We start from the raw sequence: 25,182 nt of genomic DNA on the forward strand, positions 1-25,182 counted from the left end.
TCTTTTGAGGCTGCATTTCTAAAAGTGTGTGACAAATAAGAGCATCTGTCTTAACATGTAACACAACTGACAGTTGGAAGGTGGAGAATTGCATAATGTTCATGAATAAAATGACAAAGATATGCAGGATTTGGACAAACCTGAAGACTCTTCCATAGTTCCCACGGGTCGTGCAAACACCAGTCCACTTGGAACAATCTATAGAATCAAGCAAAATAAATAGTCATCAGAATTTTGAGTTGCATTCATTTCAAGCTGAACCATGTTGCACAAATTCAAACCAAACTTGGTGTATAAAAACCCCCCAAAAAAACATTTATTTTGTCATGAATTAATTAATACTTTCAACACAATAAAGTTTGTATGAACGTTTGTTTTTAGGGTACTAAATGACCTATTTCTGTGACATTGAGATCTGCTCACAATTCTAGGAATAGCAGTCAGACTTTGTGCCTATGAACTGCCTCAAGAAGAAAGACACACACACCACTTGTTTCCAAGAGGTGGAATAATTCAATAAATTAATCAATCAACCATTAATCTATAAATAATCAGTCATGAAACATGTTGTCCCACCAGCGGTAGAAGATCTTATTGGAGAGGAATGGATGTGACTTTGTGACTAAGTGCTCATCCACAGCTAGCTTTCCTCTGACAGAAACAGAAGGAAAAGTATAACAAAATCAATACAAAAGGCCATGTTCCTTCTCGCAACAATCTCTAGTTTTCGCCTCGGCTTGCATCATTCTGGATCGTTTGTTTATTTTCGCCCCCCAAACAGGCAATGTATCAACTGTACCCACTGTTGGTGTGATAAAGCAGGGAGCAGGCCAGGGACTGCATGTAATGTTAGTATGAGGCAGTAATGAGGCCGTGGTACAGATGGGTGACAGATTGAAACCGGTCGGCGATGTCGTATATGACATCAAAGTACTCTAATTACTGTTTTAGAATACCTCTGGAAACTATCTTGAAATGGCTCTGGTGCGATCGAGACCCTTTCAGAATAAGCTTTGTAATCTAGCATGGAACAAAAGTGTCTTTAGAGACTTTATAAAACTGATAAATCCAACACTGAATGTCTTCTGTGATCAGTTATCCATGTGTCCATGTTGAAAGGAGTTGTTGTTGAGAAGATATATGCCAATTAGGCATTGAGTCAGACTTCTTCTTTAGTGTTTATTGGTGGTTGGCAAAACCAGTTTAGAGGTGCATTACTGCTACCTGCTGGACTGGAGTGTGGAGCTGTAGATTGGTAGGGAAAATAAATATTAAATAAATAAACAGAACTAAGAAAATTTATAATTTATTCTCTCTATTATTCTGTTGCTTTTAAAGCAGAGGTGGGTAGAAATGGAGGAAATATGATTTAAAAAAAACTTAATTATAAGTTATTTATATAATCTGAAAAAAGTCGTGTCCTGCGGTGCTCCTAAGGGCATCTGCAAGATTTCACAAATTTATGTAGTATTATGTAGATCTGTGCTGTTTGGGCCACAACTTAAATAATGAGGTAGATAATCATTTGCACACGTACTGAGCATTCCATAGATATACTTCCGCTTTTAAACATTTTATTTGGCTTCTGTAATGTAAATAGTTTTTGATCTCTGTTGGCAATAATGTTTATTTTTTCCCCTGATCACCAAGGCCTGTAGCGTACATACTATGATAGAAATACCAAAAAAAAAGAGTTTGTATAATCAAAACAGTGTTGACGTGAAGCCATTGAATGGGTCAGATTGAACCCTGCATTTACTATTGTAGCCTATGGTTGTTGCTAAAAGCAGTGAGTCAGCGCTGAGTGAATGCAGATCTTAAGGTCACGCTGAGTCTACTCTGCGTAAGCCCGGCTAATGGATGCTTTGAATGTAACTCTGTTTAGATTTTTTTTTTAAGACGTGCACAAACAATCTGCCCACACTGAAAACCTGTGACACTAGAGAAACAAACACCAAAATCCACATTTTCTACCTCAGTGATCCAGTCGACAAGAAATCTCTTCTACTTGCTTCCTTGTAGCCTAAATTACCTGTGTATCTGCTGTGTGGAGATAGGCTCTTATCTTATATTGAATAAGTTGACAGGAAGCAGCATGGCCTGTGAGGTGGATCCGATGGAAAGGCATATCTCGAAGGCAGTGGCTCTCTGCATCATCGACAGGTCATGCATTATTTGCTTTAGTTGCTCCAGTTCAACTTCTTGTTTTACCATGTAAGCAGTATTGTTTTCCTCCCTGCTGAACATCAGCTGTGGCTTTGCCTCTGATCACGCTGAATATTAGTGGCAATGTAGAATTTAAAGACTATGACTATGTGTAATGTTAACAGAATATCTCACAAAGAAATTACCACCCAACAATGCAGTTTCCCTCAGCTCTATGGAGACATTTTTTTCAGGCCCGCAAATTCTGCTCTCATCAACTTTGTTTTCAGCAGCTGCAGCAGGCAAAAAAAGTTCTGATAAACCACCCGTACACCTCCTTCCCAACTCCAAAAGCTACACAGACAAAGCTAGTGACTAGCTGGTGAACTAAGTGGAGAATTTGACACCTAAAAGGCTGAATATTTTTTTCTCAGTGAATATTGGACCTACTTTTGTTGGATGCCCAAAGTTGCGACTCTTGCTAAGGTTGCTCTGTGTCTGCTGGACAGTGTTGGGGAGTAGCGACGCCACATGAAGTATCCTACTAGTTTGACTACTATACGTTTACCAGTAGTAATCATGTATCATTTCCAGTCAACTGGGCTATTGAGAACAAATTCTACATCTGATTTTCTCATATACTATAAAAGTATAATACTGCAAGTACACCCTTTCAAAGTGCAATGAAGCAATTAAGAATTTTCAGACATTTAAATGTGAATAAGATATTAAAATATTCTAAATACAGTTAATAAAACATAAATAAAATAAAACCACACAACCAAAACTATAAATAAAATGGAGTCTCGGGCTCAAAAATGTAACTTATATAAATATTAAACATTTATTTAACAGGCAATATACTGCAAATCCAGTTTCCCTATGATTAGGACCTTTGTTAAAGTGCAAAGTGACAACATATAAGCTACCCAATTTGGGGAAAAAAACTCATGTTTTCATGTACACCTAGCCATGCAGTTGAGGCTTGCGATATTGAGGGTTGTGATACCCTAATCTGAGATCTCTGCATCCATTCAGGCACAATTGAGGTGACTGAATTGATCATCTTTATATTCAAAATGTGGCAGAAGTAACTCTGAATTAATCAGCTATCTGCCGTCAACACGGTCTCCTCAGTTGGATGCTGAGTATCAATCCAAGCTCACAACACCGGCTAGCACGTTAGCCAACTACTGTATTTGACAGTATGTAATATTGAACACATTTGGGCTCCATAGATACTACTTAAGCAATATCTGGAGCATAATCTATACACCTTGATCAAACAGTATTAACACATTGAACAACTACCAGCTAGATATAACACATATCGTATGCATTCACACCAAATAAAATATATTTTTTTCACTCTTCCCTTTTCTAGGATTCTAGTGCAATAACACTCTTGTGGTCCTAGCTGGGCTTTTCTTGAGACAGTGAGGCTATACATCATGCTGCCCCGACCTGCCATCCAGCATGGGTGAGAAATGTGCAGTAAGAGACTCGGGCAGCCACATGCTGGACTTTTTTTTTTTTAGCTTGTGAAAGAATGAAATAACTTCATCCACGAACAGCTTCATCCATATCACACCCTGAGTCCCGTTTCTGCCATGCTTTAACACATTTAATATATTTTATTCCCCAATAACACGTCCTTACAACTTACAGTGGTTTATTTTTAAACTCAACATAATCCTCAGACTCAGAATCAGGAAGCAGACACATATAATTGTGTACTATAATAAAAAAATAAAAAAAGTTCATGCCATCAAGTTGTCATATTGTTAACAGGCCTTCCCACATTCTGTATACGAGTAGAAAAGCCATTAACAGGTCAATGCTGCACTGTGACACGGACTAAAAAGTCGACCGGCTGGGAGATTGCCCTCAGGTGACAGGGCCACATTCTTCCCAGCAGCAGCAGGGGGCTAGATTCCATAATGGAGGACTTGTCAGGGCTCAAAAGAGGATTCATAATGATATCTTTGACAATAGACAGCCTGGCTGCCAATGAGCCCCCGCCTGTCAGAGGTGCAGAGCCAAATAAGACGCCACGGAGGTGCACAAACGGCCAGAAAATTATGTAAATCGGAGGTTTTCAGAATTCTAAAATCAGCGTCCATATATTCATTTAAAGCTCGACTAAGCAGGTAAAGTTGAAGACAATGAGTTTCGACTATTTCCTGTATTCGACATGACTTTCTCGGCATTAAAGAGAGGCTTCAGTCTTCTCACTCATTCTTTTCTTTTTGCCCCAGAGGTGTATAATAACCCCGCTCTGTCTTCCTTGTGATAACACACCCCAAGTTCATGGCTCTTCCCTGACATTATTATTACACAGTGCCAAATTGGACGTGTCTCAGGAGGGTTGAGATGACATTCAAATATCCTGTCCAGCTCTATTCATTATGGCCAGTGTAAGTGTTTCCACAAACCGGGAACCAGGTGAGGAACACTTCTCTCAACTTTCACCTAATCAGCTCCCTGGAGAGATCCTCTTCCTGCGGAGAGGATGCTGTTGTGTGGATGACATTCAGATTTTTATTATTTTCAGTCATTAGTGTCAAATTCGTTAAAAACAAAGTTCTGACTGTACTGTTCTGTACAAGCTCCTGGTTCAACCTGATATCACGCCAAACCGTGTAATAGACCCGTCTGTCCACCAGAGGATTGTGTGTCAGTGTCACGTTTTGCCTCGCTGAGGCAACTTAGGTTAAGGCAACAAAACCACTTAGTTAGATTTAGGAAAAACGTCATGGTTCAGGCTGGTCTCACACACAGGTTGTAACTATACCTAAAAGTTCTGTACTGTAATTTGTGTATATGTCACAAAATCAATTTGTGTGTAATTCACGTAATCATGAACCAGGAAATATAAAGAGCAGCGAACGCCATGTAGGGAGGAGGTGTGGGTGGATTGGTGGGTCAAAAAATTACCGGTCTTTCGCCCTGGAGACCGTCGTTCATGTGCCGTGTGAAACCAGAGGTCAACGTTGATTAATTTGTCATGTAGCATACGTACTTAAGTGACGCCACTTCCGGAGTTAATTTAACCCAAACCACGATCTTTTCCTAAACCTACTGTATCTAAGTAGTTGTGTTGCCTCAACCCAAGGAAGTTGTTTCCTGTGAAAACGGAAGTTTATTGACTGTATGCATGTAACTATTGGAAGTTGCTGGACATTCATAGGAAAAAGAACAAAAAAGGAGGAATAACGTTTTCGTATGATACTATACAAACCGTAGTATGAGAATACGTTGCATGGTTGGCCTTAAAATAAGTATGTAAACTAAGTAAAATACGTACGGAAACAATGTTACATAAGTACGGAAAACACGTCACAAATGTAACTAAAAAACACGTCACTAACGTAACTTACAAAACAAAACACCGACCTCGAACACCGGTCTCCTGGTTGAAAGTCCTGTGTTTGTTGGACCTGTCCACCTCTCTTCCCACCCACCATAAGCCCAATGTCTTTCTCACTTTATATTCTACGACACTAGCTCTAAGCATAGCATATTTACATATATGTATTTAATGTATATATGTATATACTGTTTATATATATATATATATATATATATATATATATATATATATATATATATATATATTACATATTACATATTTACATTTATATTGGATGCATTTACATTGCAGTCAGTACAGACTAAATGGCGTGAAAACCTTATTGCACGTTTTTGCCTGGTACATTATCATGTCTTTCATACGCCTTTCCGTGCAACCGGGCTGCCTGATTAGTAACAGGCAGGCAGCTTTAGACAGGTCCGTATCTGTAGGCCATTTTGATGTTGTTTTTTTTAATACTCTTTCCATTATACTTTCAATAGAAATAGGAGCTATGACAGCTATTCAATAAACATCCACTTATGTTTTTTTCAGGTGGTGTGATATTACCCTTAGGTGCCATAGCAGTTGTGCAAGTTATTGACTCTGTTTAACAGAAGTGCTTTCTTCCGCTGCTTATGTCCCCTAAAACTATATTCTGAAACTCGCAAACATGGATGGAATTTCATTTTTGTTGAAAGAGTACACTTTGTGTGTCGCTGCATTGTGTCAATCAAATGAACAACCTAAGGGCGCGGATCCACTTTTAGGCTTTCAATTGCCTTGAAGCAAAATCCCAAAGTGGGTGCACTCAGCTCATATTTCCAAATTAGCGTGTCCTTTTTTGAGCGCAGAAAGGCACACTAACAAGAAAAGCAGAGGTGGTTAGAATGCACAAGATTCACCCATTTCCTACTGAGGAATTATTGGAGCGTATCCCTCCGGCTGGCAGTGTAATAAGTGGGCTGAGACACTATGTACTAATCATTTGACAGTAAGTAAAAAAAAAAAAAAGGACAGAAAATGTTAAAAGGAGGACTACTTTGACCTCTGGTGTCCTAGGAATAGAAGTGGCATGTAGGTCTCTTTATGAGTAATACTGCTGCTGACAGGGAATGGGCAGTGCTATTATCTCCCGGGGGTTCACTTAAATGTTAACATCTCTGTACTGACCGGATTTCTAAACCTCATTCCTGCTCTGCATCCTGGAACCAAGAAATTCAGGAAACAGGATATCTGCACAAATGTTTTGCACATCTTGTGAAGCATGTGTTTTATACAGGATTTTAGTGCTGATCGTTATTCTGGAGCAGTTCATAATTTAAATAAACATCGCAATAGAGTGTCATTGAAATTAGTGCTGTCAATTGTCATTAAAATATTTTAAATATTTAATCACGATTAATGGCATGATTGTCCATAGTTAAAATGTACCTTACAGGGAGATTTGTCAAGTATTTAATACTCTTATCAACATGGGAGAGGGCAAATATGCTGCTTTATGCAAATGTATGTATATATTTATTATTGGAAATCAATTAACAACACAAACAATGACAGATATTGTCCAGAAACCCTCACAGGTACTGCATTTAGTATTTAATGTCAGTGTGCTGACTTGACTATGACTTGCCCCAAAACCGCATGTGATTATCATAAAAGGGGAGACTCGTGGGTACCCATAGAACCCATTTTCATTCACATATCTTGAAGTCAGAGGTCAAGCGACCCCTTTGAAAATGGCCATGACAGTTTTTCTTTGCCAGAATTTAACATAAGTTTGGCAACAATATTTAGTCTCTTTCACGACAAGCTAGTATGACATGGAGTCTTTTGTTTTTTTAGTTTCACATGATGCCATCATCTTCATTCTAGCCCGCTACTACCTATAAATTCCAAGTTGCGTTAATGCGTTAAAGAAATTAGTGCCGTTAAAATTAATTTGCGTTAATGTGTTAACTTTGACAGCCCTAATCAAGACTGTTATGTTTTGCATTACAAGTTTTCTGAAAATGTATGTTAAAATATGCAAATAAGGACTTATCTTATTAAATATGTGCTAATATGGTGCTACTGCACTGGAGATTTCTGGCTCAGAGTCTGAGAAAAAAACAAATTTTCAGAAAACTGCTTCAATTGTAAAATTCCACACAAGTTGAAAGACACTACAGGTGAATATGGTAAAAAAAAAAGAGAGGTCAAGGGACCCCTTTGAAGATGGCCATGCCAGTTTTTACTCGTCAAAATTAAGCGTAGGTTTGCAGCGTTATACTTAGCCTCCTTCCCGACTCGTATGGCTCCTTAGGATTATGGATTCCTCAGGTTTTCTACTTTCATATGATACCAGTATCATCAGTATAACTGAGTCCGCTACAAGCTAAAACTTTCAAGCTGCATTAAAGAAATTAGTGTCGTTAAAACATATTTGCGTCAACGCGTTATTATCGCGTTAACTTTGACAGCCCTACCCCAAAAACATGATAATGTTGCTCTGTAACAGGTTCGCCATTTCAACTTAAAAGGTGGTGACGCTGTATGACAATGATGTGTTGACAACCTGTTTCGCTGCCCCCTAGTGGCACAAAAGACCAGTTATTGTGGGTTTAAGTAAAGGATCTGAATACTTCTTCCACCACTGCCTAATAATAAACTGTACTGTGATTGTGATTTAAAAGAAAAACATGCCCAATGATAATACCCATTATGTAATATACCCGCTATGTGCAGAGTTTCATTGCGAGCAGTCTCAGGAGAGGAACGTCCCTGAGGGAGGAGCTTTTAGTGCTTTGCAGATGTCACAGCGAGACAGGAAAATCCATGTTCAAATTAAAAAATGCAGTGTAAACTCGCATTGTAATGTTTAAAACCCGCAGCTGTATTTCCTCCCAACAGTCCCTGCTTACACTCACCTGCTGACCCCAGGCGTTGTTGTTGATGAGACAAAGCGGCCGGATCGGTCTTCTAAATAGAATTCCTGTGTTGAAATGTGGCCCAGCAGCAGATCCACTCTGCATTTAATGAAACACACACACAAACACTTCATGCTGGGGTCTCAAGGTGATAAAAGGATTTGATAAGTATTGATTTACGCACGTAATATGTGACCCTCCGACATACTGTTTATCAAAAGTCTTTGACATCGCCGTTATTTGTTTGAGATCAGGCTATCCATCATGAGACACTCAAAAATGAAATGTGAAAAGAGTTGAGAAAAAGTGTATCTTTGGAGCTGAAGATTCATTACACTTTGATTCCTGTATGCGATTCCCTCCCCTTTTCTCTGTTTCGGCAGTCAAGTAAGACTCTCTCTCCTCACTATCCTCTGAAGAGCATTTCTGCTGAAGTTCTGGTTCGAACTAACGAAATGAATCCTAAAAAAATCAGCATATCCTCAACAACTGTGCCTCCAAACACACGACCGCTCCCCCCTCAACATCCCCCGCACACCTTTGACACAACAACAGCACGTAATTCCACCGAGTGGCCCGCCAAAGGGAACGGGCCTATTTCATATTTATACCTAGTGAGGAGATGGTGTACTTCGCTGCGCTTTTGAGCGAGAGATTTCCCTAGCCCCTCACAAAAAACGCTACCACCCTTTAAACATTCAAGTCATGGTTCAGTAAGGTGCCTGCTGTCAATTTTATTTATAAACCTCCCTGGCCTGTTCTTTCATTCAGACAGGCGCTCCACCACCCCTCCATCCACCTTTTGGATAATGCCAGGAGGGATGCAGACACCACCTACAAGGCATCCTCAAAGGCAAAGGGTAAACACGGCTCACAACAGCACTTAATGTAATCACTGGGCAAAGAAACACATGCCTCAGCAACATCAAACTACAACACTCTGGGAGGTGTTAAGGTGAATAAAATGCCTCACTACATCCCGTGGCTTTAGAAGTGTAGATTTCTTCTGAGAGCCACATCCCAGGAATTACCCTCTTCCTCTGCCCCGGTATTCGCCTCTCGTACAGCAGACAGCGAGGTGCTGTGAGGGCGTGATGACTCCCCGGTTGTGAGTCTGACAATAGGCTGTGATACTCACAAACCAAAGTGATGGTTCCCAGTGTGGAAAGGCAAAGAGAGAAGCCGCAGTAAAACAGATAGATGCCCTGGATAATGCCAGAGGAGCACTCAAACTGTGGGATTTTAATGACATAATGAGGGCAGTTGCATGCATTTCCTATTAATTTGCAGTTTCGCTTTATGCAAGAGGAATAACAGTAACCGTGTGAGCGGGTGAGACAAAACATGCTGCTCAGAGGTGGCCATCGCAGAGGATCTCGTTAAACTAATTTGCATTGTATTTTTTTTGTTTTAAAGGTTTCAACTCCACTATTCCCAGCTGTACCTTGTTTTTTTTACCTGCTACCAGCGTTGTTTTGCTCTCATTCCTTCTGTGTCAAAAGACTCATCTCTGCAAAATGTTATACCATGCCCTGGGTGAATACTGGCTGGGTGGCAGATCTCCATATTTTCTGGGTAACCTTTAAGATGAATGCTGCTGCAAAAAGTTTGATGAATGGGTCTACAATTATGAAAAAAAGTGTTTTTGAAGACAAAATTATTCCGTTCAAAAGTTTTTGCATGACCAGTAAATCAGTGTGTGTCGGTTCGTTTTTTTCCCTGTCGGATATATATTGATATTTTGCATATGGACTCGTTATTGTTTATGTGACTTTAAAGACATAAACTAGGCTTATTCAATATGCAAAGTAAGAGCAGAACTGTGGAGTTTAAATTAATTAGCCTATAGCCTGCACAGCTAGCCTTTAAAAGTGCCAGCAGCTGCAGCACTATTAGCATATACATCATTATATCAACATTTCGAACTGGCGTTTCATATTAATTCACACATTAGTAGAAAAAGCTGGCAACATGTGTTGCTAAACTTGAATAATATCGGCTTTATTTACCGTAACCCAATCTTAAATAAATTAGCAAATGAATATACAGTATAATCCTGAAATCATTCAAATGTTATTTTAAAACTTAAAGGGCCAGTGTGGATTTAGTGGCTTCTAGTGGTGAGGTTGCAGATTGCAACCAAGCTCCAGTTCCAAGCATGTCGGAGAGCTACGGTGGCCTTCAGGTAACATAAAATCAGTAAGTTTTGGTTTGTCTGTACTGGGCTACTGTGGAAACACGGCGGACTCCGTGAATAAGAATGAAGGAAGTTTCAGGCGATTATACACTAATGAAAACCTTTTTATGAATATTATGTTCCATTTCTGCTGATGGATCCCCGAAATACTACACACTGTAAGTTAAAGGTGCTGAATGCGAGATTTGTATTGCCTCCACACAGCTTTCAACATGGCAACAGCTAAGCCGGCAGCTCCTAGCTAATGGTGCTAATGGTGCTAACAGCAAAAAAAAAAAAAAAAAAACTGCTGACAGAATGGATGTATAAAGAAAACTGGAAACAGCATTGTAGGCGGGCTCCCGTTCATTCCTATGAGAGTTGCTCAGTGGCGAATGAAGCGAAAATGGCTCGACTGCCGAGTGATAAAGTACCTGGATCATCCGGCAATCTTCCGCATCCATTAGGCCCATAGAGCAGGCGTAGTAGCGTTTCCTTTAACTCCGCCTCCCAGCCCTCACTTCAGCCTCGGTCTTGTCTCATTCACATGAACGGAGGAAGGGAAATAACTCTGCATTCGGCTATTAGTGCATTTTATAACTTTTAGGACCTCAGGATTTAAATAAGGACTATTCAAATGTTCGTACTGGGAAGGTGATTCACATAAAAAAAAAACATCCGCTGAGTTACAGACATCTCTTTCCCAATGTAAGTCTATGTGAAAAAGTCTTCTTGGGCACAATGGCATCACGTAAGTTGTAGTACCGCCGTTTCGGCCCTCTTTCTGGGGGCTTGGGTGGGTGCTACACTTCAGCAACAGCGCCGTCGGTGGGCAGTGCAGAGCAGCTGCCGTGAGCTATAGCCATTGGGGCACGCTCGCGTGCACAAACATGCACTAAAAGCATGCACGGCCGGACCGGCTATATGACAAAGCATGGAGAAGCTCTGATTACAACACACACAGAGGGAGAGAGAGTTCATTCTCTGCTCAGCTAAACATTACTCCTCTATACTTTTACATAGCAAATAGTTGTTTGATGCTATATTAATGCTCCGAATATCGCGTAGAGTGCCTTTAATAGAAATACAAATCAATTGTTTGCCATCCACCGACGTGCAACCGACAGACTGGCATTGCCATACCTAGAGCCACACCGCTAGTGTGGCTAAAAACTTCCTGTGGAAGAAGACAGCGTGAGCCTCACTCGCCCCAACTAGGTCATCAGCAAGAGAATATCTGAATAATGGCCAGGAAGCCAGAAGTAGTGCAGTCACCTGAGCCAATTCCTTACGTTTCCTCATTCTGTACCTGCAGACCTCTTTGCTCATACTTCTGCATATAGGTTGTTGAAGACCATGTATAAGGAGGTGAAGGTCACAATAAATAGAACACCATTCGGTACACCTTATCAATGACATCCTTCATATGTTGTTAGAAGCAACAGCTGCCTGATCTGTGCTTTGCATCGACAGGAACTCCTCACCTCTAAAACTTCATCACCTTATAGGTTTCCGATGTAGGATGTGTAGAAACACCTTCACGTGTCACTCTGAGGTGAGAACGTTTCCTGTCAGTGCACCAGAATTACATGTGATTAATCAACAGGGTTTCAATTAGCAGGGAAGAAACCTATCTGATATCACAGCTTCAATTTGTGAGTCGAGTTGTGTTTTCGTGAACAGAAGTCGGCCTAAGTGCAGCTTGATGATGGCTGGGGAAAACCTAGGATTGAAGGAAGAGGCGTCGCCTCACATCTGTTGAAGATGTCAAAAAAAATGCTGATCAGACTCTCAGAGAGAGTGTGAACATGAAGCCCCTGTGGCGCTTGGGTTTTGTGGCAGAGCCGTGGCCATCACTGACTGCCCACACACAAGTAAGTGGTACACTAAATAGTGTCTACTCAGCTGCATTTTATGCGTCTGACGATACAGATACTATTTTAATTGCCACAAACTGGCTCAAGGAATGTGAATGGAGGGTGTCAATCAGCAAAGTTAGCCATGAACACAGTGCATGGATGGCGTGCTGCTTTTCGTATATGCAGACATGGTGTAATGGGAAAACTTTTGATTTTTAAGAGGCATCCTCAACAGTGAGTCAGTCTCAGTGGAGATACAACGGAGGTAACAATCAAAAAAAATCACCAATCAAGTGATGGGATTCTTTGCATGATTACGTACGATAAAGGTGCAGTATGTAGGATTTGGCGGCATCTAGTGGTGAGTTTGCAGATTGCAACCAACTGAAACTTCTCATACGGCCAAGCGTGTAGTAGAACTACGGTGGCCGACATGAAAATGTAAATGGCCCTATCTAGAGCCAATATTCGGTTTGTCCGGCTACTGGAGAAACATGGCGGTCGGCTCCGTGAAGAGGACCCACTCCGTTTGTATGTATAAATGACTCATTCTAAGGTAATGAAACAAAATATTCTCATTGAATGTGGTTAGATGTCTTAAAAAAAAATGTTCATACGAATGTCCAGCAACATGTGTCAATTTCCGCTCGTTACATGCATACAGTCTTTTCAAAATAAACTTCTGTCTTCACAGGAAACAACTTGGCTAGGTTTAGGCAACAAAACTATTGGTTAGGAAAAGATCGTGGTTTGGCTTAAGTCTCCTGGGTGAATGTCTGGTATTTTTTGACCCACTCATCCAGCCTGACCTCCCTACGCAGTGTTCGCTGCTCTTTATATTTCCTGGTTCACCATAACATGAAATTGATTTTGTGGGATATACATGAATTACAGTGCATTACTTTTCGTAGGACAGTGTATGAGACCAGCCTGAACAAAAACACCATCTTATTTTCAGATGATTATACACTAAAGAAAACATACTTATTAATATTATATTCCATTTCTGCCAATAGATCCCCCTAAATGTTTCACACTGTTCCTTTAAGTAAACTATATCTTCAGTTATCATGGAGAGCAAACACAGAGAGAAATGTCACAGATTGGATGGCTACAGAGCTACAACTGCCTTCAATTTCTGTGCAAACAGCCAGAACGGCACGGACGGAGCACACTTCATTGTTATTTTTTCACGCTTTTCACAGATCCGCCATGTATATTGTTGGATTGTCGGCGATGCATGGTCTGTATTTCCTTGAATAAAATAGCCCCGACTTGGATGTATTTGCTCAGTGATGCTTCAATAGCATTTACTACCCTCGCAGATGGCTGCTCTCCGATATAGCCTGGAGGAACGTAGTCAAGTCTGAGCTGCTTTTAACTGTAACCCAGTAAGTTGGCTTCAGCTGTGTTAGTATTACAAATATCTCAGGGAGAGGAGTATTTTATTCCCCCAACACATGGAAATATGAACTAGAGAGGGCTCTGAACACATTACATTTCAAGCAGAAAAAAAAGAATGCATGTAAGTGTCTTTGTGGCAGTCTGTAGGTGCTCTCATTGGGTTAATAATAAGACATGATCCCTTATTTTCAGCACTTTGCATCCCTCATCTCCGCTCTGCTATTTCTAGTGAAGTCAGGGAGCTCAGTCATGTAGCAACTCTCGTGCTTTTCCCCCATGAGAGAGATGATGAGACTAATCCAGGACCATTCGATCAAATGAAACTTTTCAGTCAAGCTATTTTTCAATGTCACATTTCTTTATGTTTGATCCATGAGGTAGGCTCGTCCCATTGGCATCATCTATCATCATCAAGTCGAGCTACCGGGCTCTACTGGCCACTGAGCAGTCGCTCTCGGGAGACGGATGCCTCCGAGGAACATCTGTCAATCAAAGACTCGTGGAGGCTTCGCTGCATTTCCATCTTCAATCAACCACAAAGACGCTCATGAATCTTATACGCTGGAATCTAGTCCTTGCATACAGTAGGTATGCATGCAAGTGTGCTGGTAAATACGTGCATGCATGCGACACACAAACTCTGCATGTAGTCAGATTGAGTCGCTCTTTGATACTGCAGTTATAATAATAATAATAAACTCAACCTCATCACCTGGGGTGTCTCCCCTTAAAACAAGAGCAAATAGACAATAAAAACTTACTTGAAACTTTTTCGTGAAATACTTATCATTAAGATTAGTAAAAATGAGACTTCGTAAAAAAAAGAAAAAAAAAGACATTCATTATAAGCCAAATTAAATAAATCGGTTAAATAGGACCCACCCATCCACCCCGTCCTCCTCCCTACGCAGCGTTTGTCGCTCTTTATATTTCCCGGTTCACAATTATGTGAATTACACATATATTGATTTTGTAGGATATACACACATTCCAGTACATTTTTGTAGGCATAGCTAGGAACGGTGCATGAGACCAGCCTGAAAACAGTGTAGCTGAAACAGTTATCCATATAAAGATTTCCACATGCCTGTCACAGATGTGATTCCTGCGCCAGCTTTGTTAAAAGTACAGCTTCCAGCGCTTCGAGAGGTTGCGGAGGTGAGTTGTGCACTCAAAACACCCGCTATCAATCTGCATTCAAAAGATTTGTGAGATGCGGTTATAGCTCAAAGACGAATGTAAAATAAGACTTTGTCGAGCCTTCGGAGGTGCAAGAGCAGCACTTAGTTCTGTCACTCGAGAATCATTTTTGAGCGTCTTTGAAGGCTAATCAATGACCCCCGACGTCTAACTACAGACACCTCTGATTGAAGCAGTCTAGTTAGCAGAAAATATCTAAACATGCCAGCGCTGCTCACCTAGATGGACCGACTGAGTCCTTGAAATATCAATGCATCGAACAGCTGCTGAGTGAAGTGCTGACAGAAAGACTGTAGCGGGGGGAAATCAGTGAGCGGGACAGTACCCCTGAAGAAAGGAAGGACAGGACAGGACAGGCAACAGATTTCGGGATGTTTGCGGTCACCAAAGGTTGAGCACTATTCAGACACAGAAGATGAAGACGTTAATTGGGGTCGCACCTCCGGGACATCGTCTCCTTTCAGTGTAATTTTCTTCGGTGGATGATTTGCCCGCAGGATCAGCGGAGAAACTAGTACAAATTAGCCAATTTTTTCGTCGGAGACTCAGTAGTGAAGTGGGAAAGTTGAGATCATTTCATCAAATCATATCGTGTTTAGACACAATATGTAGCAAACCTCCTTTGCCAATAATAATAATAATGAGTACTAGTTGCCAAGTTGCAAACACCATGTCATTAATCTGTTGTGCGCTGCACTCAATTACTCAATTTTCTCCGAGGAGCGAGGAACAGACTGTGGCCTTAACTGTGGTTTCACAACATCTATAATTAGAAAAACAATTATTCAATTCCACGATAATCGTTGCAACACTGTGTGACACACAAATCACTCCCTGTGTACCGCTACAGTGTCTTTCTCACCGTTCCCTCTCACCTTCAAAGTTCATGTGGGGCTAATGAACACAGCTCATAAGAGCTCCGCGCTCCCCAATGGTTCAGGAGGATATTTCTCTTGTTTATGTTCACCATATGGTTGGTGTTGCTCTTCTGTGGGGACATGGGAATAAGGGTTACCTTCAAACGGGGTCTCTACACACAAATGGCCTGTATCGTGTTTGTGTTAAATGTGCACAACCTAATATTTTTAAAGGCTATTTTTTAAGGTCACATTGAGGACACTCTCACTGTTCTTTTACGAATACAAATTTAAAAAAAATATTATTACATTTTATTCAGCACGTAAATTGCCTTGTAGTGCCACAACCCTATGTTAAGGACAACAGATGGTTGGCAAAAAAGGGACACAAATCTAACCGGCATGCATTGTGCGGTGATTGCAGGTGATTGATTCTGCGCAGGCCTGGCTCATCTCCAACGAGTCTACTATCATCTATCGGTAAGCTGGATCACCGCAGGGAGGTTCACAACTGTTAGGCCACGACCTCTAGTGGCCGTATTATGACGGGAGCAAAGGAGGAAGTCAGGTGACACGTAGGGAGGAGGTCGGGTAGATGGATCGGTCAAACAAACACAGGACTTTCACCCAGGAGACCGCTGTTCGTGTCCCGTGTAAAAACTAAAAGTCAACACATTGACTTGTGCGTAACACACTTAACTTACGTTAAGTTAATAAACATTGTTATTTCAACCCCAAACATGATCTTTTCCTAAACCAAACCATGTATTTTTGTTTCAATTCACAACGTTAACCACATGTTTAAAACTGTGACTATTTCACAACGTGCGGGTAGGTGCAGTTTGAACCATCTGAAGTATTATAATGATAGAGATAAAAACTGATACACAGTGGTAGAATGTAACTAGATACATTTACTCAAGTACTGCTCTTAAGTACAATTATAAAAGGTACTTGTTCTGTACTTGAGTATTTACATTTTATGTTACTTTATACTTTTTTCTCGACAAAATTTATCTGACAACTTTTGTTACTTTGCATATTCAGATTATTAATAGTAAATCAAACAAATAAATCAACTAATACATCATGATGTATTATCACAGGTTACCCAGCAGTTTATAAAGTACTTAAAATTAGCACCACCTTTACCAGCTGTAACAATAAAGTAATGTATACATATGACACATGCATCACTAATTATAATCCAACAATATAATATATATATATTATTCTGACATTGGCCATTCTGCATTATGGGAGTAGTTTTGCTTTTGATACTTTAAGTATATTTTGATGCTAACACCTTTGTACTTTTATTTAAGTAAGATTTTGAACACAGGACTTTTACATTTAACAAAGTATTTTTACACTGTAGTATTATAGCTGATTTTATTTAAGTAAAAGATCATAATACTTATTCCATCACTGGCCACACACACCCATGAGTGCACCAACTTTAAAGCCGCTATGATGGATGTTTTTTAAAGAACAATGCATTAAAAGACAATTTGAAACAATGAAAGTGAATGGGTTGGCTGATAGTGATGAACATACTGAGGATCATCAGCTGAATCTGCAGCTCCTCTCGGCTTTACGCAGCTTTAAAGTGAGTTTTCAGCTCATTGTTTATCTGTCTGCTCTGTAACTTTACTGCTCTGGTTCACTCTCACTGCTCTTATCATGTCATTTCTGGCCGCAGTAGGCAGCTGACGTCTAAAAACCCACCGTCCACTACCCGCTCAGCACCAAGAAGCAGACAGACACAGTTAGAGAGGAGCTGATAGAGCAGATATTTCCCTCAGGAGTTTAGACCTAAAACAGCTAAAAGAGAGTAAATATTGGACTTACATTCATCAGGCGGCCGGAAACAGGATTCCAGATGGATGAAAATGTTGCTCCATTACTGTCTGATGTATAAATAAACAACTGTCTGCAGACAAGTTTTCCATATCAACTTTAAAGGCGATGAAAAAAAATCAGTTTACAGGTTTAAAAAAATGTAATTCACTGTTCCCCTTTCTCCCACAACTCAGTCAGTCACTGCTCAGTGGGCCGAATGATACACACCTGTTTGCACTAGCCCTGATTGACAAGCAGAACAACACCACAGTTAGAGTGACCTGTTTAACTCTTTAACCTCTTCTTTATGATTTCATAAACCTCCACAAATTAAGCGACAGCAGCTGATTAACTGAAACACTAGACAGAAATTAATGATTTAAGCCCAAAATGAATAAATGTTGGGAAAAGTGAGGTGAGCAGCCTACATACTATTTATGAAGAATATAACAAATATAGAACTGTTGACGTGGTAAATTTTACATTCATTAATGCAGGTTATATTGGATATTGTACAATGCAATGCTGGTGCATATAGAGTGTTTTGTTTCCTTTATTTCAGACAATTAATCACAAGTCAGAACCAATAAGGACGTGTATGAATATATATAAATATTCATAATATATGAATTTGGAGCTGGGGGAGTGGATAATATTCAGAGAAAAACTCTGAATTTTTTCTAGATTAATGTGGTAAATTTACGAGAAAAAAAAAATCACAAATTTAGGAAAAAAAACTTGAACAGAGTTTTTTTTTGTCAGGGAACCACATCGCTTCACTTTTCAAGGTTGGATAAACCTCATCACACCACAGACGCCGCCGCTTGCTGTGTATCATGACCTGCAGTGGATGACCTGATCAAATTATACTTTGCAATTGTATTTGGAATATGGAAATAGTCGTGATTATAGCCCAGAATCACCATATTATCATAAGCATCTGGACTTTAAAGAGACATTGCCGTGAAGTGGGCCTATTTAGGAGAATTTTTTTCTCATAAAAGACGCAGTCACAGTATTTTCTTGTAAATTTATTCTCCAAGTTTTTTTCTCGTGAATTTATGACTTTAATCTTGGAAATTATGAGTTTTCTTTCAGAATATTACCCCCCTTCCCCCTTTTTTACCCACAATGCCCATTATATGCCATTGTAGAAATGGACAATAGTGGTAATAATCAGTGATATATAGTCAGTATTCAGCGGCTCTCCCATCCAAACACAAACACACATGTTTGCAGCGAAGCAGCATGCAGCCTGTGGTCTGCCCTGCGTCTCCAGTTAGCGTCGGATAGTGCTGACACGGTCCAGATGTCTACACAGTACTCAGGCTGATTGCCTGAGACAAAGTGAGCAATGAAAATAAATGCCTTCACCAGAAGACCATCCAGATCAGATCAGCGCTGAAGGACAGAAGGAAAGACAGCTAGTGAAGTAAGACGGGGCGTTTAAGGTAAACTGCTGAGTGTGTCTTGTTAGGTTGCTGTGTGCGCTTGATTTATTTATTTCAATTCTTGGTCAGTTTAGTTTGTTCCGACATTTCAAAGTGATTTTTTTTTCTTCTGGTGATATAGCTAACAAGCTTATTTGTTTCTGTAACATCTATGCATCTTAATGATGTTGAAGCAATCGGTTGTCTCAGTAATTGCATCTTTGAAGACGACTGCTTCACAGAGAGCACAAATGGCAATCCTCAGATTGGTAATTAAAAGTGTGCAGTGGAAGCTGGGATGGGATGATTAAGGCAGTGCAGACTCTCTACTGACAGATGACGGAATGGAAATTGTATTGATAACAATGCAGAGGCGTTATCAGTGTAGCCCCGTCATTCATCCACATGCAGCACAAACACATACGTTTGAGATATTATGGCCTTATTTAGATGTTATTGCTAATTTGTTAGTAAACGGATACTCATTTTACACATCCAGAAGACACAACATCAACATTCACTTGCAGTTGAGTTTCTGTAAACGTAACAAACTTAAAGGGACAGTGTGTAGGATTTGGCGGCATCTAGTGGTGTGGTTGCAGATTGCAACCAACTGAATACCCCTCAGTTGATTGTGTGCGCCTCGCTCAGAGGCCATCCTCACCATAATACCACTACTTTAGGAGCAACACAAGTCAGACGGCGGCTGGCGGTGCCACGATTTTGCACTTTGCGGCTCACATTCCACAAGCGTTTTTCGAGAACTACGGTGGCCTTCAGGTAAAAACGTGAAAGGCTCTCTCTAGAACCAGAGTTTTAAGTAACATGGCTGACTCCGTGAAGATGACTCGCTCCCTAAGTAGACATGAAAGGCTCACGCTAAGCTGATGAAAACGCAACAATTCTTAGTTTCAGGTGATTATACACTCATAAAAACATAGTTATGAATGTGATATTCCATTTCTGCTAATAGATCCCCTGAAATTTTACACACTGGTTCTTTAAAGCTTAAGTAGGCAGAATATTTTTGCCATCATTGGGCAAAAATTGTTATCATAACCTTTCAGCATATTGTAATTCAAACGTCTGAGAGAAAACTAGACTTCCACTCCTCCTCATGGCTCTGTTTTCAGGCTTTAAAAAATCTAGCCTGTGACGGGAGACTTTGACCAATCATAAGAGAGAGAGCGTTCCTATTGGCTGTACTCCGGCTGCTAGGCGGTGCTTGGTATTTCCTCGACATATCTCAACATGGCTGCCGGGTCACAAACTTTCTCATTTTACAGCTAAACAGTACACTCCAAGATTATTCTGAAAACATTTGAAGAGAGGTAATCGGCATTACAGTAACAGAATATTGATTTATATTTGATCAGCGCTGCCTCGTTTGAACGTTTGATCGGAGTTCGCGAGTGAGACGGCAGACTCCAGCTTGGCTCTGATTAGTTGTTTTCCTTCGGTCTGTGAAATCTTGCAGATGCCATTAGGAGCACCGGAGGACACTGGAGGAACATAATTTTTTTCAGATTACCTGTCTCATGCACTACTTTCAGGATATAGTGACCGTTTTATAAGAATTACTCTTTTTAATCATATTTGCTCCATTTCTACCCACTGCTGCTTTAAGTATAGGGAAGTATAGGCTATTTAGACTCACATATGGTAAGTGATTGACATTCTCCATTAATAATAAAAAAAAATCAACCATTTCCCTTATCTAAATCAGGCTCATGTGAAATAATCTGTCTCTGAATGAACCGTCGCTCTGCCTCCTCCTGATTAATGTGTTTACCACTGTGTCAGTGTTGAGCATGTAACACATCACCATAATCCAACACTGTTTCAACCTCTTTGGCATTTCTGAGATGCTCTTTTCCTGTCACCTTCTGCGCCTTCTCACATGCAATTTCACATCCATTGTGAAACTCCTCAGCGTGTTGGTATACTAGCGCTTCTTCAGTTTGGTAACTCGTTCACTGTTATCAATTTGAGTAATCACACAATGATGGATGAGCAGCTTTCACACACACACACGCATCCATTAACGCCACCACAAATATTTAGTAAACACGCCCAATCTGGCTGCGTGGAGGCGGCCTTTACAGTATATCAGTGCAGTGCTGTGCTGTATTATAACAGAGTTTATCATCCATACTACTGTATCATCCTATTTACAGAGTGGATGAAATGTGCTGTATGTTCATGTTTATCAGCCAGAAGAGTCCGTAGAAGATAGAATCACACTATTTACACATTAATAAGATATGAGCCTCGAATCAATTTGCTCAAAAAATACAGTAAGCATCTACTGTATTCAGTGTTTTCCAGACTGAGAAGAATAGAGAGGACTCAGATAAGTCAAATCACCGGTAGATTACAACTATGGTATTGTGGAATAAATAGAGGAAGTTGCATGAGCCAGTTCTGCTAGCTCTTATATGTATGCATCTGAAGCTCCTGTGCAACTAAAGTGACATAATGATGGCGTACAAACTCATGTTTCGCTGATCAATAATTCACAAAGGAGTGATGATCGACACGGTGACGTCCAGATCCCCGGGGATGCCCAAGGTTAATGGCATACATGCATTAATGGGCTGAAATGCTAAAGGTCGCTTGGCAGGGTGTAACAGATAAGAAGACATCATTGTTCTGTACTGAATGACGGAGCAGGCGGTGTGCCTGATGGCGAATGAAAAAAAGACTAATCGCTCTCAAGTGCAAAACATGTAAACATTGCTTCAAATACAAAAAAAAGAACATTTGATGGTGGATTCATGAGATGATTGTTTGCTGTTAGTGTTACAGCCCTACAGCAGGTGATCAATAATGGAAGACTGACACACAAGGTAGTGAATATACTCACCAGGAATCCATACACAATGCAGAGAAGACATGCTGTACTATATGACAGCAGATTAGACGAAGAATACATTCAAAACGACAGAATCCTATCAGTGTTGCAGCGGTGTCGTTAGTAGCAGCATTCACACTGGAGCAGATGTGTAAAATAGGCCACATTCACGACGCAGACCTTCATGCTCGGCTCTCAATTGCTGCTCGAATCTGACTTTTTTTTTTTTCAGGGATGTTTTTTCTTCATATCTATTCTAGGATGTAACCAATACCTGACACCAATATGAACTGACAGCCATGTTGAAAAGACTGCGAAGAGTGAGAGTAACAAAAGATGTCATATATCTGCAGCTTGTTTTGAACACATCCTGGTTTTGATGTCTGCCCTCTATTTTTTGACATGAATTGAGGCTTCTCCCCAAATATCAGTCAAGCCATCAATTCCACTTCCTTTTCCACAGTTGTTTTATTATTGTCCTTCAGGACAGATACATACTGGGCTGAACAAGCTGCCGTAGCACCAAAGTCAAAACACTAGTCGATGATATAACGTACTGAATTATGGACAAAAGTATTGGAATAAGACATGATTCAAAATAAACCACATTTATGCTTTAAGCTTTTTGTTTAGGCTATAGCATAGCCTCAACATAGCCACCATTACGTCAACCATTTGTGACTTACCAGTTGTGTTTGTTACTCACCGGTTTGTGGAAGCCTCAAATTCAGGTAACGACTTGTCAATCACAAGGTAGACACGCCATAAAGCACACCCTGCTTTATCATGTATTTTATGTTAAGTAGTACCATAATTTACAATGAAGTGAACAACACAATCTTATCCCAAATCATCACATACTGCCGCTTTGTCACGCCCCTTTGCGTCACTTGGTTTAGACAACAACACCACTTAGTTAGGTTTAGGAAAGAACTACATGGTTGGGCTTAAAACTACTCCATTTGTAAAGTGAAAATTAAACTGAACATTGTGAACACAGAACATGAATGAACAGCTGATTGTAATGTGAAAGTGAAACTTAACACACGGAACACAGACAGCGGTCTCCTGGATGAAAGCCCTGTATTTGTTGGACCCATCCACCTCCTCTCCCCTCGCCCTTAGTGTGTCTTTTCGCTGTTTAAACTACTTCACCACACTCCCGGCGCATGTTTTCTGAGCATTTACTGTTGCCATGGATGGGTTTACATTACAGTTGACGGAAAGTGTCACACACAGGTGCTAATGGGGTGCCTTGTGCTGCGATATCACACATTGACGGCCGTGACAAAGCTTTGGTATTTGACGCTCTGGGAATGAGAACGAGCTGGACATTGAATAAGACTTGAAACTAGTGATTGAGACCATAAACTCATGTTTACAGTGTTTACTGAGGTAATAAATCAAGGGAGAAGTAGGCTCATTTTCTCATAGACTTCTATACAATCAGACCAGAGGAGTCGCCCCCTGCTGGCTGTTAGAGATAATGCAAGTTTAAGGCACTTCAGCATTGACTTCACTTCTCAGTGAGGTTCCCCCTTGGGCTTTAGCCAGATCCCTAAGGACCAGACCAGGCCTTGTTTTTATAACACTGGCTATGAAAAGTCTGTTTTTCTTCCATGGGTTTATTTAAATTAGATTTATAAATTATTTTACTGTATATCAGCAGGCAGCAGCAACACAATATCCAGTGCAAACAGTAAGATTCTGCAAAGAAATGTTGGCCTCCACAGACCACAGTGAAGAATCAAAGTGATGAGTGCAGCGTTTGTCAGTCCCAGCCTTCACCAGTGGTCTTCCACACAGAGCCTTTTTCCCTGTGAACCCGGGAGGAGAGCTCTGCAGGCTGCCTGTCAGCTGTCCCATGGTGCTTGGAGAGGGCTCATGGTCTTTTTTAATTCCCGGCCAATCTTCTGTCCATCACACCACTTTATCCCTACTTTAGAGCCCAGCTCAGGTCCACACACTGTCACTTTCTGACATATCTCGCAGCCTACACCTCCACAATACTAGAAAATATTGTCAGTTCCTCCCCGCCCCCAACTCACTTTCAATATGAACATCAAATCATATTTTCAAACTGGATGTAGGAACAGAGCCTCCTGCCTATACCTCCCCACACCAATCCACTCCATATTTGACTTTTCCTTCGCAGTGTGTGTGTGCGTGTGATGGGGATGAAACCATGCAGAATAAAATAAGAGCGTTGGATTTAGTTTGTGACAGATCACCCCATGCTTATCACGTGACCCAAGCAGTTTCTTGGGATTGTCCCACATGTTGATAATAATGAGCGGAGGTGGATTCTAAGCAGCACAACATGCACAGCCCAGCAAAGGTAAAGAAGCCACCCCTCGTATGCTGCCATTCTCAGGAGATTTCCATGAATAAAGGATTAGCTTCAAGCTGTGAGTCAAGCTCTGGTTCTTCTAGTTGCTTTACATATTTAAGGCTGAATTTTGCACCAGCCGAACAGGCGGCTTAAAGTCAAAAGGAGATTGTGCAGCAGTTTTGTAAAGTGGGAACGAGTCTCGGACGAGTATATTGATGTAAGTTCCTGAAATTCTCGACATACATGCCTTATCAGCTTTATCGGAGTTCATCTTTGACTTTCCCCTTGGAAATTTGTAACTGAGAATGTTTAGTTGTACGTAGTGGTAAAAAAAGCCAAATATATCCTGCCGTGTTAGACATATTTACAGTAAATCAATTTCTTTATGACACAGAGATGATGAGCTGAGAGATCAGAGAGCTTCCGTGGAGCTCTGAGGAAAGTCATATCGCTGCTGATTTTATCTTCCAAGACTAATGCCAGGGATAAACGGCCTAATCCATCATACATTTAATTGCCTCAACCAGGATCTTTGCTACTGATATCAACTTTATGAGTGTATGAACATAACTTCTGCCTCTCTAAATATCACATGATATGACACTGAAAGTCAGACAGTTTTCAGAAATGCCTGTTTGGTGAGATGATGGTTTTCTTGTGATGAGTAATACTGTTTTCTTGAAAGGTTTGGCAGCTGCCATAACACTGGTTGTATTTGTACAGACTATTGGTGTAATTTAGAGTGCTCCAACGCCTGTATCTTAGTGACCTGAGAAGACCTTCCTCATGGGAAGGTGTTAGCACAACACTTATGAGGACGTT

General features: G+C 40.5%; 1 long non-coding RNA gene across 1 annotated transcript; it reads right to left on the minus strand.

Moving 5' to 3' along the window:
* Nucleotides 1-140: 140 nt before the first annotated feature.
* Nucleotides 141-18,012, minus strand: LOC141777035 (uncharacterized). The gene is made up of 3 exons (XR_012595834.1): nucleotides 17,754-18,012; nucleotides 8,407-8,505; nucleotides 141-198 (listed from the first exon to the last, which is right to left on the minus strand). It is a non-coding gene; the product is annotated as an uncharacterized LOC141777035 (long non-coding RNA).
* Between the last annotated feature and the right edge of the window lie 7,170 nt (nucleotides 18,013-25,182).

This window comes from Sebastes fasciatus, chromosome 1, assembly GCF_043250625.1.
Source record: "Sebastes fasciatus isolate fSebFas1 chromosome 1, fSebFas1.pri, whole genome shotgun sequence".
In the NCBI taxonomy this organism is placed as follows: Eukaryota; Metazoa; Chordata; class Actinopteri; order Perciformes; family Sebastidae; genus Sebastes; species Sebastes fasciatus.